The sequence below is a fragment of the Pseudonaja textilis genome, chromosome Z (genome assembly GCF_049901715.1).
Source record: "Pseudonaja textilis isolate UNSWEBS1 chromosome Z, rPseTex1.2, whole genome shotgun sequence".
Classification (NCBI taxonomy): Eukaryota; Metazoa; Chordata; class Lepidosauria; order Squamata; family Elapidae; genus Pseudonaja; species Pseudonaja textilis.
In genome coordinates this window covers 15207804-15227332 of record NC_142008.1, presented here as the reverse complement: position 1 = coordinate 15227332, position 19529 = coordinate 15207804, and the positions used below count along the sequence as shown (strand labels likewise).

At 36.3% G+C, this 19529-nt stretch overlaps 1 protein-coding gene across 1 annotated transcript in view; it reads left to right on the top strand.

Annotated features, from left to right (window-relative positions):
• Positions 1 to 19529, top strand: part of CCNY (cyclin Y) — a 100629-nt gene that overhangs the window by 32907 nt on the left and 48193 nt on the right. The window lies entirely within an intron of this gene.

Genomic DNA, 19529 nt, shown 5'->3' with positions numbered 1-19529 from the left:
CAGAAAAAAACAACAACAATAGGACAGGGACAGTAGGCATGATTGGTGCACTTATGCACACGCCCTACAGGCCCCTTAGGAAGTGGGTAAGGTCAATAGTAGACAGTCTAAGGTTGAAGTTTTGGGGGTTTGGGGAAGAAACCACAGAGTCAGGTAGAGTATTCCAAACATTGACCACTCTGTTGCTGAAGTCGTATTTTCTGCAGTCAAGTTTGGTGCGGTTAACCTTGAGTTTGTATCTATTGTGTGCTCTTTGTTGTTATGATTAAAGCTGAAGTATTCATTTCCAGGTAGGAGATTGCAATGTATGATTTTATATACTATATTTAGATTGGATCGGAGGCGGCGTAGTTCTAGATTTTCTACATCTAGAGTTTCAAGCCTGATGGCATAAGGTATTCTGCAATGAGTAGAGGAGCAGAGAACTCTTCTTGTGAAATATTTCTGGACTTTTTCAATTGTGTTAATATCAGATACATGATATGGGTTCCAGACTGATGAGCTGTATTCAAGTAAAGGTCTAGCAAATGTTTTGTATGCTCTAGTTAGTAGTGTGACATTACCAGAGAAACTCTTAATGCCTTTTTGGCTATGTAGTTACAGTGGGCTCTAGCACTTAGATCATTAGAGATGAGTACTCCAAGATCCTTGACAAAGTTTGAATCCTCAGCAAGATCTTGACTATTTAGCTTGTATTTTATTTTCTGAGTTTTTCTACCAATATGTAAGACAGAGCATTTGTTTGTTGAGATTTGAAGTTGCCATTTGATTGACCATTCTGATACATAGTCAAGGTCTTTTTGGAGGGTAGTAGTATTGTCTGTGGTGTTGAATAGCTTTACATCATCAGCAAAGAGAACACAGTTGCTCTTAATATGATCACAGAAGTCATTTATGTAGAGTATGAAGAGAGTTGGTCCTAAAACCAGTATCCCCCAGAATTTGATAGGACGTTCCCAATTTTGACGATTTGTTGTCTGTTTGATAGGAATGCTTCTATCCAGTTATGTAAGTGTCCAGAGACACCATAAGATTTTAGTTTTAGTAGTAGTTTGTCGTGTACCACTGAATCAAAGGCTTTACAGAAGTCTATGTAGATTGCATCTATTGCTCTGCCCTGATTGAGTTGTGTAGTCCATATATTTTTGTAGTGTAAGAATTTCAGATTACAGGATAGTTTTTTTCTGAAACCAAATTGTTTATTAGAGAGTAGGTTGTTTGTCTCTAAGTGGAGGATAATGGATTGGTTAATAATTGATTCCATGACTTTACAGATGACGCAGCATAAGGAGATTGGTCTTTAATTTTCAACTAGGCTGGGGTCTCCCTTTTTGAAGATGGGGATGACTGTGGCTTGTGACCATAGTTTTGGCAAGGAGTGGGTCCTGAAAGATTTTTCAAAAATTATGCTTAGAGGTTCGGCTATGGCAGTGGATAGCTTTTTTAAGAAGTAGGCACATATTCCGTCCAGTCCAAGAGATAGGGATGGTTTTAGATTGCGTAGTGCTTTTTCAACATTGTCTTCTGTAAAATCAATATGTATTAGATGATTGTAGTTGTCTGTGGTTTGAAGTAGGAAGTACTGGGCAAGATCCATTGCTATTTACAAATACTGAGCGAAAGAATGTGTTAAAGAGGTTTGCTTTGATGGTGTCATTATTGCAGTCTTTGCCATTAGGTCCTTTCAGGGATGGGATGGACCTTGAGTCTTTTAGTTTGTTGTTTATAAAATTGTAGAAAGCGCGGGTGGAATTGGTGCATAGAGGTTTCCTCTTGTTTAATGTGATAATTAGTGCATTCAGTTTTTATCTGGTGGCATAGATTTTTGTATCAGCTTTTGAAGTTGGCAACGTGACCAGATTTGTTTTTTCTCCAAAGTGATCTCTTTCTGGATTGAAGCTTCCTTATTGTTATGGGTAATCTGTTTTTCCTTGTTTTGGGAGTTGTTATTGGTACATATAGTTTGATGGCTCTTTTGATTTCTAGTAAGAATATGTTATAATGGTCTTCAACAGTATTGCATCCAGTGAATATAAATTGCCAATCAAGGGAAGAGAGATTGTTGATTATAAGATCATAGCTGCCTTTTTTGAAGTTATAATTGGGGATTTTGTTGTGATGATTTTTGTGTGGACATATGTTGAGACAAAACCACCTGGGACTTGCAATTTCCTATTTACTTCCCTATTGACTTGGTTGTGAGGAGTTGGCAGGAAGTTGCCTCTCCTTACATCTATGGGATTCAATTAATTATGGCAACTAAGATTGTAAGGATTACCATACTAAGTATTGTGGCTCTGCTTTAAGACTGCATCACTTAGTGATGAAAATTCTGGGCCTAACTACCCCTTGTATCCTTGATGAAAATGAGGTAGATTTTTGCAGCCCTACTTTTCAGCCAATACAAGAGCTATTGTGATATGTAATAATGATGCTAGCCATTCAGTCGTTTCTGATTCTTGGCAGTTCTATGGACCAGCTGTCTCCACATTTTCCAATCTTGTATGACTTCTTTCAGTTATTTTATCTTCTGTCCAGTGTCAATTTTAAAGGTGTCTAGCCTCCATGTCTTTGGGTGGCTTTGTTTCTTTTTTACTACTGAACATTCCAAATATAACTGCCTTTCCCAGTGAATTTGATCGTGTAACATGGCCAAAAATAAGGCGAGATTTTGTGAACTATCTGGTTTTATCGCCCCCTTTAGTACTTTCTTTGTCACCTTTACTGTCCAAGGAATGTGAAGCTCTTCCAACACCACAGCTTGAAAAGTTCCTTTTTGTTTCCTTCTTATTTTTTTCATAGCTTTTGCAGCCATAGGTAACTATGGGAAACATGATGATGCAGATGAATCTGCATTTAGTTGCCAAGCTGCTGCTGTTCTTATTTTTCTATACTTGATTCATGTTCATCAATGCTGTGTGATTTGATACTTTATTTCTGAAGAGCGTTCATTGCTTTGATCAGGCTCTTGATCATGGGAAAGTGAATTCTTGCATGCATTCAGTCTCTTCACCCCCTATTATTATTTGACATTTCCATTCCCCACAGTGATCCTAAGTGCGGTCTTCTTGATTTTTAGAAAGAGGTCAACTTTCTTGCATTCTTTTTTCATTGTTTTGATCAGATGTCTCAGGCCTTTTCTGGTTTTGGAGAGGAGAGTTGTGTCATCAGAGTATTGAAGATTGTTAATGTTCCTTCCTCCAATTTTTACTCCCTTTTTTGATTGTTCTGGTTCCAACTTCCTCATGATCTCTTTGGCACACAGTGAATAGGAAAAAATACAACCTTGCTGTGCTCCTGTCTGTATTTTACACTATACGGTGTCCACACAGTGGCTTCCTGATTTTTATACAATGACTGCACCAACGTGACCAGATGTCTTGTAAGACTTGTACAGGTTTTCATAGCTTGTTATGGTCACATTTTTGAGATTTCCCCCTGACCCAACATAGATTTGCAATGTGGTCACAATCGCTACAATCTCTTCTAAAATCAGTGTGAACATTTGGGAATTCCCTTTCAATGGTACTGCTAGACCATGTGTGATCTTAAGGCAAATCTTGCATAGAGGTGAGGGCAATAGTGCAATAATTGGAACAATTTTGGAATCTTCCTCTTGGCAATGGAACGAACACCGATCATTTCTAATCTTGCGGCCATGTGTTTCTTTCCTAGATTTCTGGCCATAGGGCTGTGATAGTTGTGGATGGTACAAACTTCAGCAATTCTGTGGTGATGGTATCAACAACACCTGGTGTCTTCTTCCCCACACAATGTCTTCTGATGGTTGGCTGGCTCTATTTCTGCTTTCCTTTATCATCCTTGGGACAACAGGCCTTTATGATTGACATAGAGTTTTTCTGCATATTCTCGCTATCTGTTCTTAAAACTTTATTGATCAGATAGCATCATTTTTGATGATGCTTTTATGAACAATAAACATTATTCAAATGCTTTTGATTGGCACAAACACGTTCCTGGTATGGTCCTTCATGCAGTCCTCTTCTGACTTCTTGCAATTCTGGTCCCATTAAATTTCATTATCTTTCCTTCTTCTCCTTGGAAAACCAATTTCAATATCCTTTCTTCCTCCTGTTTGTCTTCTGCTTTGGCTGATTTTCTTGCTTGGCTATTCTGATAGTTTCCTCAGAGAGCCACTTGTAATGGTCCCCTGGCTTCTTGTATGCTATGTGTTCAACTGCTATTTCAGTGGTGCTTGATTAAATTTCTTGCAATGTTTGTTGGACATCTTCTGACAGCATCTATGGTAGCAGTTCAAACTTATTTTTCACATCAGTTGCACACATGGAACTTTATGTCAATTTTGGGGGGGTGAAGTTGTCTTTTTGATGTTGCATAATTTGACCATGATCTTGGCTACCAACAATTCATGATTGAATTGCAGTCAGCACCTGGCAATGTCTTGATAGTGACAACTAAACTGGACCATCAGTGGCAGCAACTGACATATTTCAGTTTGATTACAGTGCAGTTAGTTGGGTGTGGTTCAAATGTATAAGTGACATTTGTGTTGTTCCAACCAGATATTTATGATTCAAAAATGGACTTTCATGGCAAAATTGAACCAAATGGTTGCATGTGTCATTCATCATCTCTAGCCCAAAGCTTGCAGCGATGCCTGTTTTTGCTTGGCTGCCCATTTTTGCTTAACAACACTAATTTTGAAGGTCTTGGCACTTATACAGATAGTCATAATGAGACCATTATCAAGAATCTTTCCATTTCTTGTGTGAATTTTTTTGCTCCATTTATTTTCCTGGTGTCATGTCCTTAGTAATATAAACTATTAATATTTATATAGTAATAGTAAACTATTTGTGGAAATAGTTTTTGTCTATCCATTGTAGCTCACTTACACCAAGGAGGTCAATTTTCAACCTAGCATTTCTTGTTTGATGATATACAGTTCACCCTAGCTCATTTCTCAGACATTCCACCTTGCTATCCTAGGTGTCTTCATGGATCAGTGGCAAAGATTCCTTCTGGATTTACTCCAAATGCAACATTAATACCTTGACTATTCACTGCAGGTCTTTGCTCTTCTACAGTAGCTTGTTGGGTATCTTCAGAGCTGGGATCCTACCTTTGGGGCTATATTTAATTTATTTGAGAACTCTTGCTATTTATCCAGGCTTCAACTGGCCAGTGAATGGTTGGATTCAGAAAAGAGATGGATTGCATTGAATTGCATTTGCATGAATTGCATTGACTGCAGAGATGACATTGAACATTGGTGAAAGGTCCCAGAGAACCACTGGTACAGGCTGTATTTTCCCCTATTATCCTCTGGAAGTTGTTTCAGTCCCAAAATTATCTTTAGAAGAAAATAATAATTCTAGAGGATGGGAATAGGATAGAGATAATAAATGCAATTTTAATTCCCTAAATTACACTTATATGCTTTTAATAAAAAGGGCATTAAGAACTGATGATCTAAGGATTGCTGAAGTTTTTGCAGTGCTGAAGAACATGTAATGTTTCATTATGGTTAAGCTTAGAGTATATTAAATATTATATATTAGATAAAATCACCCACTTCTCATTTTTCCACCAGTTTAACCGTTATATTGGCATTATTAGTAAAGATCTGGTTAATGTTAGTATTGTAATTTTTGAAACTGTGGGGAAGGATCATAAAGGCAATAGGACAGTAAGACATAATTGAGATATAGAACAAAAGACCTGAGATTCAATAGCCACTTTGTAATTGTTTAATCATGGTTAAATTGTTGGAAATATCTAATTGAGTTCATAAAATATAGAAAGATGAACACTGTTTTAAGGAGAAGTCCAACTATTATGATTTATTCAACAAATTGTAATTGATAAAGACTAATATGTAAAACCAGGGATGCGGTGGTTCAGTGGCTAAGATACTGAGCTTATTGATCAGAAAGGTCAGCAGTTTGAATCCCTAGCGCCGCATTAACAGAGTTCCTGTTACTTGTCCCAGCTTCTGCCAACCCAGCAGTTCAAAAGCATGTAAAAATGCAAGTATAAAAATAGGGACTACTTTGGTGGGAAGGTAACAGTGTTCTGTGCGCCTTCTGTGTTTAGTCATGCTGGCCACTTGGCCACAAAGATGTCTTCGGACAGCGCTGACTGTTCAGCTTTGTAACACATGAACACCGCCCCTTGAGCCAGAAACGACTAGCACTTATGTGCAAGGGGAACCTTTACCTTTAATCTATAAAACCAGTCTTTGTGTGCTCTAATCTAAATTGCTTCCAGACTTTACTGTAGATGTATCCCAAAGCTTAGTACTGCCACACAGAAATACAGTCATTACAGTTTCTGATTACCCTTTATTTATTTTTTTACAATATTCAGTACAGTACACAGAATTCCATGATCACTTCAATTTTTTCTCTCTTTCTACTTAGTAGTCTGTCCTCTGAGATGTATCTTTGTATTTTTGAATACAAAAATTGTGTTGATGGTGCTGTATTTTTCATTTTGCGTTTGGTCACACTAAAATTGCTAGCATTTTTTTATTACCATATTTATTGATTTCTTCTGCATATCTTTTTCATGCTGGGTCATTACATATTGAGAATGTAATTGCAATATTCCATAGGAAATTCTTCTCATATATCCATTCTCAAACTTAGATAGATGCTAGACAGAAACATTTAATAACTATATAAACAACTCCCTAGTTGACTTTCAAAGGACATATAACATATACTGGTCATTTAATAATCTTAACAATTACTGTCTAGACATATTGTTATTTTGGTTTAAAATGTAATATTAAAGACACTTCACAACAATTCCATAAAAACATTCTGTGAAAATATTCCACAGAATATGATCTGAAAAGGCTCATAAAATAATAAATCTTTATACATATGGAAAACCCTGAAAATTTATTTTGCCTTTCTATTGTGCCTTAAATGTGACTCCATATAGGGGAGTCACACTTTTGTAAGATGGATAATCAATCAATAAATCAATACAATTAAAAATGAGCCTGATTTTATGTTATGAAATAAAAACTTGTTTCTGATGGTATTCACTTCTGATGTTTTTTATTTGCATTAAACAAAATCCTCCTCAAATGTTATCAAAGACATATCTTTTCCTCAAGTTTAGCCCCAGATCTGAGATTAAGGAATGGTTTATTTGGATCACTTGGTAATTTTGTCTGCTGAGTCAAGTTCTTGGTGTTTCTTACAAAGTAAAGATGAAAAAGTATTACATCATGTAGAGGAACAATTGATGAGATTCAATTATATCACATCAATATTAATAGAAATAATATCAGTTGAAAAATGTTCCGTATTTAGTATGCAGCACATTCCTTGTTTTTTTTCTTCTCTTTTCTGTAACATCTTCAATATTTAGTTTTTAGTAAGAATTGAAAGGAATGGCAGCATAAGGGGGAATAGAGTGGCAATTATTAGAATAAATTGAACTGGATTTTGGTCAAGTCAAAATAGAGTAACCTTGGAGATCTTCTAGTCTAACCTCCTACTTAGTCAGGAAAACCTATACCATCCCAAGCAAATGATTGTCCAATCTTTTCTTGAAAACCTCCAATGTTGGTGCATTCGCAACTGCTGAAGGCAAGCCAGTCCACTGATTAATTGTTCTCACTGATAGAAAATTTCTCTTTAGTTCCAGATTGATTCTCTCCTTGATTAGTTTCCATCCATTGCTTCTAGTCCTGTCTTCAGGTGCTTTGGAGAATAGGTTGACCTCATTTTCTTTCTTTTGACCTTAATGGATAAAGACCTTGGAAAATAAGTGGAAATTTGATGGAATGGAATAGACAGGACAGAATAGAATGGAATAGATAGGACAGAATAGAATGGAATAGATAGGACAGAATAGAATGGAATAGATAGGACAGAATAGAATGGGATAGACAGGACAGAATACAATATACAGAGCAAATAGAACAGCTGGGAAGGATTTCTAGTAAGCAGGAGACCCTGTCTCATTTCAGACAAGTGGCTGTCCAGTCTCTTCCTAAAAACTCCATTGATGAAGCACTCACAATTTCTGAAGGCAAGCTGTTCCGCTGGTTAATTGTTCTCATTTTAGGAAGTTAGAAAATGATCAAGGATAAAAAAAAAACCTGTACGGCTTTGTTAAATTTTGTGCACAGGAAATGTACATTCAAGATGAGAGTAGGGCAAAACAGTATGTTGTCTCTTTTTGAAAAAAATTTTTTTAGCTTACTTGGCTGCTGAACCAAGAGGCAGCTTGAATGTGTGGGTTCCTTCCAGTTTGTTCTGTGGAAAGAGGAGGGGGGGATTTTTTTTCCTAATCAAATGATACCTCTCCATACTTTGGATAAAAGTCAGCCGCTTTGCAATAATATATTCTCTCATCTACAATAATAAAAGTGTTTACCTTTATGGTGCTCTTTGCTGTTCCTTTTAATGAAACGTGATGTTTTCTGTCTGACTCTGAACTGTGTTATGAACAGTTATTTCTTCTGTCTTTATAAAAAGGGTAACTGTTTTGAAATAGGAAGCTTTGAGAAACTGTCTCTACACAGAGTTAGACTATTGATCTGGTTAGTTCAGTATCTGATGGGTATAGAAAAGTCTACATGGTCATTACATATCCAGCTTGACCTGAAAGAGAAATTATCTTTTTTTTTCCTATGGAAACAAACATCAAAGTCTTGTGCCAAAAACTGCCATAAACTATTGAGAAGAAATACAGTATTCAGAAGTTCTCCCAAAGTATTGCCTTTCTTGATATAGTAATCCTTGACTTATGACCACAATTGAGCCCAAAATTTCTGTTGCTAAATAAGACATTTTTAAGTGAATTTTGCCTCCTTTTACAACCTTGGGTTGTTTTTATATCCATTTGACAAGCATGATGGTGCGGTGGTTAAAATGCAGTATTGCAGGCTACTTCTTCTGACTGCTGGCTGACTGCAGTTCGGCAGTTTGAGTCTCACCGGCTCAAGGTTGACTCAGCCTTCGATCCTTCCGGAGTCGCTAAAATAAAGACCCAGATAGTTGGGGGCAATATGCTGACACTGTAAACCACTTAGAGAGGGCTATAAAGCACTGTGAAGTGGTATAAAAGCATTTATAAGTCTAAATGCTATTGCTATTGCTTTCTTACCCCAGTTGTTAAGTGAATAAATGCAGGAGTTTAGTGATACAGTTGTTAAGAGAACCTGGCTTTCCAATTGACTTTGCTTATCAAAAGGTTACAAAAAGTGATCACGTAACCACAAGATACAACTGTCATACGTATGAGCTAGTTGTTACGTATCTGAATTTCATTCATCTGATCATGGGGAAATTGCAGTGGTTGTAAGTGTGAGAAAAACGATAAGACACTTTTTTCAGTGCTGTTGTAATTTCAAACTTGTCACTAAATATTGTAAGTTGAGGACTAACTGTAATGCATTTTGCATTTTATGTAATAAGATAATTTTTGTTTGAATTGCTAGAAGAAACTAACAGAAATCTAATGCAAGAATTCTCTGAAAACTTCCGTGCATTGGAAGACTTTCTTGGTCTCCTTTTTGACCATAATACTCCAATGCTGCAATCTTCTTGCAAGGGTCATGCCATTATTATTATTATTTTGGTTAAAAAATTATCCTACCAAGAAAAATCTGCTTTTCTAAACAGATGTAGCCACAAGTCCAGGTCTTAAAATATGAGAGGATAACAAGCAGAACTTGTAGCAGATGCCAGATTCTTTTTTATGAGCCCATGGAAATGATGTACGTGATATTTTCAACAATGTGATGCTTTTCTGGGCATGAGGGATATATTAGGAATTGCCAGAGAACTAAGACTAACAAGAAACAGGCTTTCATTAGCAAGCACATCACATTTTGTCCTCTTATTTTTAAACTCATCTCACACAATGGCAGTGAAGCTCATGATTGTTAGTGCTCACTTGTCAGCCCATAAATTTGATTTTTGCTTTGGTTATGAGGTTGGTATTCTTTTCTAGTGTTCTTCAACTATGGCAACTTTAACATTTGTGGACTTCTGGCTGGAACATTCTGGAAGTTGAAGACAACATATCTTAAAGTTGTTTGAACTCAGAAACTCCTTTACCGCCTTCTGTTTCCATACAGCCAGTCATGTAAGAGGTTGTGGAGTTCCTGAGAAAGAAATGGAAAACAGACAAACAATCCAAAGGTAATATAGATCTGTTATTTGACATCTTCTCTCTTAAATGACAACTCATTCCAATTAGCAAGAAACCCAGTGAGAAGCATTCCATATCTTTCAAAAAGACTCCACCTTAATTAATTCATTATAAATTAACCTGAGAAATCTCATTTACAGTTTTCAAGATTCCGTATTTATCTTCAGACTCATGTCTTCACCAGATGCCTTGCTGAAATTTGTGTAATTTTTTACTTCCTAAATCTTTGCCAAGTGTATGAGTTTTGACAAATTGATGGGAATAATTGGGACATGTGTGCAGTATTGTCCATCCCCTCTTTTCTAGTTGTTCCTGATAATATGCCCTTTCCAGACACATATTCTGACAAAAATTAGATTGAGGTGCAGCATCTTGCAGTAGTGTCAAATTCTTCTTATTTTTCTAACCCAATTTTACAAACTTTTTATAATGCTTGGTTGTTAAGCAAATCGCTGTACTTGGTTAGTGAATCACATGATCACTGCGTGAATTCACCTTTTCCCTTGACTTTGTCAGAAGCCAGATGGGAAGGTTGCAAAGGCAGTCACATGACCACAGGATGCTGCAACCATCGTAAATATATGAGGATTGCCAACCATCCAAATTGTGATCCTGTAACCATGGAGATGCTGTGACATTTGTCATTATGTCATAAGTCCTTTTTTCAATGCGTTTGAACAGTCTTTAAATAAATGACTGTAATTTGAGGACTACCTGTACATGTATGTATGGGTATGTGGCTGGATAATGTAGCAATTAAGACTTGTTATATGCCATAAACATGTCTAACTATGGTGAGTCTTTGAAGAATGGTGTGGTGGCCTAGAGGTGGAGCTCTTGCCCCACAATTGGAAGGCTGTCAGTTCGATCCTAGATAGAGGCAAATATTTCTCTCTCTGGATACACTGAGAACATATCTGCTGAAACAAACTCCGCATTGGTAGCAGGAAGGGCATCCAGCCAGTAAACACTCAGCTCCATTCAGTTGTCCAGACTCCACCCCGCAAGGGATTATGGGTTATTAAATGAGGATGATGGTGAGTCTTTGAAAATTGTACTGTTACTAAGTGAGGCATTGGATATCTGAATAGCTATGAATCAAGCCATACCTGGGTAATATCTGACACAGCAGGCAAGAAAATTATGTGGGCGAATTAAATCTGTTGCAGGGTTCGCAGAACAGTTTTATTGCATTTCTCAGCTAAAAATAACAGGACACCGTACTGCTGATTTTGGGGGAACAGCTTTGCTCAAATTCAAAGACTGCCAAAAACATAGAAGGCTTCAGGGACCCCTAATTGTGTCCTTCCCTGGTGTCCAAAGAGGCACACATAAGAGCTTCATGTTATCCTTAAGTTGAGTAAACTTAAAAAGAAGAGGACTGAACCAAAATATTTTCCATAGGTAAATATAGAGGACAGGTGCCACATAGATACTTGCTTCTCTTCTTCCCTCTTTCCCTTTTAAAGGCATTTTTTTAAAAAAATATTTTATTCCGAGCCTTTCTTTTTTACAGCACTCTCAGCAACCGTAGCTAAGTGGCAGATTGCCATTCTTAGTTGTGTAGCCTGTAACGACTGAACAGCTCTCAGTATATCAATACTTGCTGTAAATTTGCTCAGTGGTATCTTAGTTTGCAATGCTCTTGAATACTTAACGTTTTTTTAAAAGGCTGTATCCCTTGTTTGTCTAAACTATGGTAGAATCTGGCATTGTACTCTGTAGAATATCTTCAGTAAGCTAGATTTCTGCCTTCCCCAACAAGCGGAGAGGGTTGTTGTTGTTTTCAATGAACTGTATAAATTCTGTATTGCAGCTCTGCATGCAGCAAGTACATTTAACATAATGAGAATGCTAGCTTTTATTGAAGGCATACAAAGAAAAGAGAGGGGGAAAAAACTCTGAAGAAAAGGAGAGTTATTAACTCTACTTGAGATACAATCATACTATTCTCCTGAAAACTGTTGAGGACTATGGGGGATGCTGAAGTAGAAATCTAAAATGTTTTCCTTCCTAGTCTTGAAAACAGAATGATCAAGATATTACAAGAAGGCAATCAAAAATAAAGTGCTCCTGAGTGATTTTCTGATTTTATTAGATAAAACCGTTGCTTTGTATAGAAGAGAGCAGGCTCCTTCCTAAACGAGATTATGTTATTAAGACGTGATGGAAGCATAGTCCAGTCTCCCTTATTTATGTTCAGCAAAGCTATGGAGAAAAATAAATGCAATGTCTTATCAGTCAGCGTAACATAACTTTTCAACAGAGAAACCCATGAAAATGGATTGACGTCATTATAGTCAGTTATTGATTCTCTTGTTTCCATGTGATCATGAGAGAGCAGAGTTATCATAAAAACATACAAAAGACTACTTAGCACAGAGCTTTCACATGATGTACGGATTATGTAAACAGTATGTTGTGGGTTTTTTTCTCAACTGGAGAGATGAGTCCCAACCTTCTCTGGCAGAGGATATAGCTTGAATATCTTCCTTAAAAAGACAACTTGTGGAGTTCTTGGCACGCTGTACTATTTTCTGTTGGTAAAAACAAATTAGTATACCATCCTCTCTCAAGTATGAATCTTGGTATATCTTTTTGGTGTAGTCAAGGGGATCTTTCCAAGCTTCAAATAAAAGGCTCCAGGAACAATGATTGTCTCATTGTTTCTGGAGTTGAATAATTGGGGCAATAATAGAGCAGCATGGAACAGAAGCAGAAAGATCCGCAGATTTTGGAGTGAGTGAGGATTGGTGGCATCAGAGGAAGGAATGAGGGAGAGAGCATGTATGGACAGAATTCCTGTTTAAAGGCATTTCCGTTGCTATAGAATTTAGTGCACCACCTTGTATCAGCCATGCAGTGAAATACCAGATGTGGTATTTACAAATTAAAATTTATAATGATCACTTTTATGGCCATTTGCAGGTCCAAAGGAGTCCCTGCGGATTTTACTCCACTAGTCATTGCTGATTATAGGGGGCGGGGTTCATCTCCATTTCAAGGGTCGTTCAGCTGTCCGAAGATGTTTCCAAGGTCATGTGGCGAACATGACATCATGGAGCACTGTTACCTTCCTACCAAAGTGGTACCTATTTATCTACTCACGATTGCATGCTTTCGAACGGCTAGGTTGACAGGAGCTGGAATGAGAATGGGAGCTCGCCTTATATGGAGTTTGGATCTGAAACCTAGACTGTCGGCTTTCTAACCACAAGCCATCTTTAACCACTGAGCCATTGCTTCATCCCATTTGCAGGTCAAAGCCTGTTTGAATTCTGGATTTCTTGTTTTTATTTGTTATTGTTGTTTTCATTTTTATGCCTGATTTGTATTTGATAATACTGCTTTGTTGTTCAAGCCATAGTGATTACTGCTAATTTATAGAATGGCAACCAGACCTAATTAAATGTGGCTTGGTAAAAATAACATTTATCTCCAGTTTTGTACTGAAATCTTGTTAGTGATTAAATACAGGTTGCTGCCTCCTTGCATTTGGTATGCATCTCTGGAGGAAGATTACTAACCTGAATTTCAGATTAGGGAGTCTAATCCCAGAAGATGCTTGTTGCTCTTGTGTAATTTTTAAAGATGCTTGGATGATTACTATCAATAACTGGAAATTGACTGGCCTTTCCAATCAACATTGCTTATGTGACATGTAAATAATACTGCATACATGTTGGTTACTCACAATTGATCTTAGATCTCTTGATACATAGAATGCTTAGAGTTATAAATGAAGATGCATTAAATGAAGATTGTTTCCCTCTATCTTTGTAGAGAAATAGTAGACCTCTTTTTAGCCAAGATATTCCTTAAAACATCTTAGCAGTGTTACTTTTATTTTCAAGTAAAACGATTTGCCAATATCTGTCATGGAGCTGTTTCTGGATTTTAAAGTGACTGTTTACTTTAAAATCTCTTCAAAACTCAGAAAAGATTATTGGCATGAACAGGAATTCAGGTCTCTTCAGGGCCTCTGAATTGAGGAGAGATTTATTACTTCTTGTCAGTCATTTAATTCCCATTTGATCTTCCCATAATTAAATGTATCAAAGAGAACTTGGATAAAATGTGGGCCAGTTTCATAGCATTTGAACTAGCAACTTGGATTTAATTCTTAATACTGTATCTGCACAAGTTTTAACAATCTAAATATAATAGGAAAATGGTAGAATAACCCATAGAAGGTATTATAGGAATCTTATTGATTCTTACAATATGGCCTGAAAAATTACATTAGTCTAACATCAGTCGATTACTAGACTGCATTGAGTTTTTTTCTGAAAAATTATGCTAACTAGTGTGTGTGTGTGTGTGTGTGTGTGTGTGTGTGTCTATAAATGGGTGTCTTTCTGTAAATTGACTCCATTCATCACAGCCCTGTCAATCCAGTATTTATTTACAGTATTTGTAGACTACCTAACTGCAAGACTGTGAGCGATGTACATCAAAGCCCATAAGAGAACAGAAGTAAAATATAGCATCATACAAAGGTGGGATTCTGACAGTCAGTCAGGGACAACTACATACTACAGAGTTACTAGAGAAAAGGCTCCCATCTGATTCAAGTTTAATATAATTCTCATTTCTATGTGCAGGAACACTCAGCAGGCGTTATTTCTTGAACTGAATTGGGTAGAAACATTGTTGACCAAGCAGTGCCTGATGCAACCCAGTGCTGTGTTATACAGGATTTTGCAGGTGATAACCAGCAATCTAAGTAGGGCCTTAGAAGCCTTTTAGAAATTAGTGCAGAAACCTCAGAATTGGTGTTACCCTGCTATGGTGGGGATTCTCTTATTATTAAACTGGCTGTTGCTTTCTGGATAAATCATAGGCTCCTGGTTGTCTCCAAAAGAGTATAACAATCCTTCCACTGTGTGGTATTACAGATATAAACCACCATCTTCTTAGAATCTTCTAGTCCTGTTATCACTGACTGGAGTTAAGCAATGTCCATCCTAGCTACTGCTTTGTTCTGTTGTTCAGACTGGAGCAGTAAGGCTAAGGGGACCCCAGATTACACTTACAAGTTTGTCACAGTATGTATTATTGAAAATAATCTTTTTAGGATTTAATCTGATGCTTCATCCTGAATTGATGGATGACCTCTTTCAGTGGCCTCATACAGAAGATAAATAACGTAAGAGAGAGCACCAAACCTTGTAAACACCTCACATTGGATCAACCAAGGACTTGAGTGCTGCCTCCCCTGTGACTATTGACTGAATCAAGCTCTTGATTTGGTTTCTCTGGTCCAGCCAGATGCTATAATTGATTATATCAAAGACCAAGAGGTATAATACAGCTGAGAATCCCATTGAAAACCCTAAATAGAGGCCCAGAATAGAGGCCCAGAATTTTGTTCCCAAATGTCCAGAAGCACACCGCTGGAAAGTCCATATGCAAGATAAAAACACAGTACTATCTTCCCCAAATTGAGAGAAATATACTGAATCTGATAAATGACTTCCATGGCTGGTATCCATTGATAGCTTTATCATTTTTAAAAAAATTCATGGTGAATACAATCATGATTCCAATGAGTATTATTAAAAGGATTGCAATATTTTAAACCTCTTGAATCTCAACCATTGAGGTTCATTGCTTGATTCCAGTTTTTACTATTTTGAGATAGAGAGAAAACCATCTTCTTAGCTATTTTTCTCAAACAATATTTATTTTTATAATTGCCTCTTGTGTCATATACTTACCTGACATTTTTAATGCTAAATAGTTGTTGTGACCCTACAGCAGAAGTGGCCTGCTTCAGCCTTTGATTACTTAGAAGTTGTGTTTCTGTATCTATTTCAATTCTAAAACAAACTTAATTTGTATGATAATTATTACTATGCATGAGATAATTACATTATACAGTTACTTTAAGGAAATACGGTATACATTAGTGGTTTCATATGTGTGTTCTGTTTGTAATGATCCTTTAAAAGGAATGTATTTTTTTAATTGCTTCAGACTGACTACTCAAATATTACATAAATTAATGAGATTCTTCAGGTGGAATTTATTTACTCTATAATCTAAAGTTTATTTAATCTATGAGTCACTTATAGAAATCACATATTCATATCATGTGAGGGTATAAGATAGGAAGATCTCAATTTTTCAGAATTGTGTTAGATTCATAAATAGTGAAAATGTAGTTGTGGTTAAGGTTTTATTAATTCATGCCTCATTTTATGCAGATGATAGATTAAATAGTAGTGAGGGAATTAATGATATTCTTATGTATTAAACAGGGTCATAATTTCCATTTATGCTGATATATCTGACCCAGTTGAATTTGAAAAATTAGTAGAGTTGGACCCAGTTATTAGTATTTGTATGAAATTTTTAATTGTTTAGAAACATTCTACATAAGAGGCATAAACAGTTTTTTAGCAGCACATAACTCTTGTGAATTACCACTCTTAAAGTTTGGTTTCACTACTTCTGTCACATGAATAATTGTTTGGATGTAAAAAAAATCAAAGTAAATACATTCCAATTCTTGGATCTGCAGCGTAATGCTATTCCTAGAATATAATTTGTGGATTGATTTCCGGAAAGAATAATTAAAGTTTGAAGTGACAGATTCTTAGGGATTTTGATAATATAGCAGCTTCACTGCGTGCTCCCCCCTTTTATTTTTGGTAATGTTGTTATATTTTAAACTTGGTAGCATAATACCAGTGCTATTTATCATCTGAGCTGTAGTTTGGAAGGAGCAAAACACTGTACATTCTTTATTTAGTAATTTTTAGGCATATAGACAGAAGGGCAGGAGTGAATTTGTTATATAACAGCAGAAAAATTACTGGCTAAAATTAGTTCTTATGGTGATTGTTTTTCCCCTCTGATTTATTTTAGGAACTCAAGGCAGTGTTATATCTTAGCAGGCAGCGTCATTGAAGCAACAGTTCTTTGACTAATTTTTCATCAAACCTTAGATGTCAACTTGGCATAGCATATGGGGGGACTATTTGAAGACCTCCTTTCTCACAATGTATCTTCTTTGCACTTCACCAATTCTGGCAGAAGATGAATGCTACCGGTCCTGTCTATTAGAGAGTGCCATCTGGTAGGACTTGGGAATGGAGTCCTTTTTTTTGCCCTTGGTGGCATCTTCCCCATAGAGATTAGATTAGTCCTGACTGTATTGGCTTTTCATAAAGCTATGTTGTGAGTATGGGGATTAAAATGTGTGGCAGAGCATGTGAGATGCTTATGTTGAGGGCTGTTCATGGTATTATCTCAGCCCTTGATTATTGATTTTTTACTATATATTATGTTGAGTTTTAATTGTTGCTAGCTGCTCAAAGTCACTGTGAAGAGATGAGTGGTCATGTAAATTTTATCAATTAAATAAATGTCATTCCAACAGGTTTCTTTTGTGATAGGCAGGACTGGCCATACACATCAGGGAGATGTTTAAAATTTAGTAGAAATAGCACGTAGACTTATATATTGCTTCACAGTGCTTTACAGCCCTCTCTAAGTGGTTTACAGGATCAGCATATTGCATCCGACAATTGGGTCTTCATTTTACCGACCTCGAAAGGATGGAAGGCTGAGTCAACCTTGAACTGGTCAGAATCAAACTTCTGGAGGGAGCAGTGAGTTAGCCTGCAGTAGTCCATTCTAACCACTGCATCACCATGTCTGTATAAGCATGGGCTCTCAATGAAATCGAGTTTGACACCACTGCCATAGAGCAATGTCTTTGTATAATGCATCCAAAGTACAACAGAAACGTAGTTAATTTTAATTTGATTGTGAGTTTACAATGTATAATGCATCCAAAGTATAACAGGAACATAGTTAATTTTAATTTGATTATGAGTTTACAATGTGTAATGCATCCAAAGTATAACAGGAACGTAGTTAATTTTAATTTGATTGTGAGTTATAGAATGATTTGATCTGTGATCTTTGGTTTCTTAGCACTCTATAGTCTCCAACACCAAAATTCAAAGGAATACTATATTACAGACATTAAGTTTAAATTCACATATAAAGATCTAGACCTTTGAAAACTCTAGCTATTGTACTAATTTAAAGTACTAAAAATATGTAAAACACCAATAAAGCCTACTAGCACTGATAACATTACTTAGTTTAAGTAATGAAACATCTGCAAGAAAAGAACCAAGCTCAGAGACCCCTTATATGTACATTATACCTGGTAACAAATAAGGAAGTTGGAATGATTATATTGCTGATGATAAGATTGTTGACCAAATATTGTATTCTGTTGCAGTTAAACTTCTGAAGTAATCCTAAAAAAAAAAAAACCCAATCCAAGGAGACTACGGTAATTTGAAAAATGCTGTCAAATTATATACTTTTATTTTTTTCAGGTTTTGCTAATGACAGTTGGTTTATTTGAAAAAGCGCTGTAGAAATGTCTAGTATAACACTAAGATTTGGGATAAGCAATATTAAATTCCATGAGAGTGAGCCCATGATCTAAATCTGCCATTTCCATCAAAGTCCACTGCTTATAGGGTAGCATTTTTTTCCCCATGCCTTTTTGAAAGGACTTGTCAGATCTTTTTGAAGAAAAAAATAATTCGGGCCAATTAATAGAAATTGGCATGGTTGAGTCCAATTTTTCGTATATTTCTCATTTGAATACATTACCCATGCTCTGTGTTTGTCATCTTCTTGTGTTATCACCATTGGCCAGGCATGAGTGATTTTCATCACGTTGAGATGTCAGTATACCTTATATTTCACAGAAAAGAAAGGCTGCCAACACTTCATCTCATAAATATACCAAATACATTTTGACATAGGAAAATTGGGGCGGGCGGGGGGGTGTCTATATAACAACTGACAAACAATGTTATGAACCCTGTAGTGAGAAGTAATTGCATGATGGTGAAAGATTGTGTGATAGTGTTAGACTGTTAACAACCTGTCAGAAAGAGAATTATGTATTTAACACCAGAACTCTATAGTCTTGTGCTGTTAAAGGAATCTTGGGTTTTTGCAGATATTCCATACAAAGGTTAGGAATATTGTATTCCTATGGCCTTTCAGTGCTGCTGGAAGACACTTTGCAAGTGTCCATATGAATATAATTTAATTAAGCACATGGTTTGAATGTATATAACAGTACTAGGTGGTTCAAATCATGCATCTCATTCAATACTTTGGATGATTTTATTAAATATTTTAGCCGAGCAACCATTTTAAAATGGCATGCCTTTTCTTTTAGTCCACTTTCCTGTGGGAGATTTGGGTTCGTTTTGCATTTCTTGGGTCTAGTGCAGTGTATCCATTCTAGTGCAGTGTATCCATTGTCTTTTGTGTGCATTTTTAACAGAGGATACCATTTGTCCTATGTTGATTATATA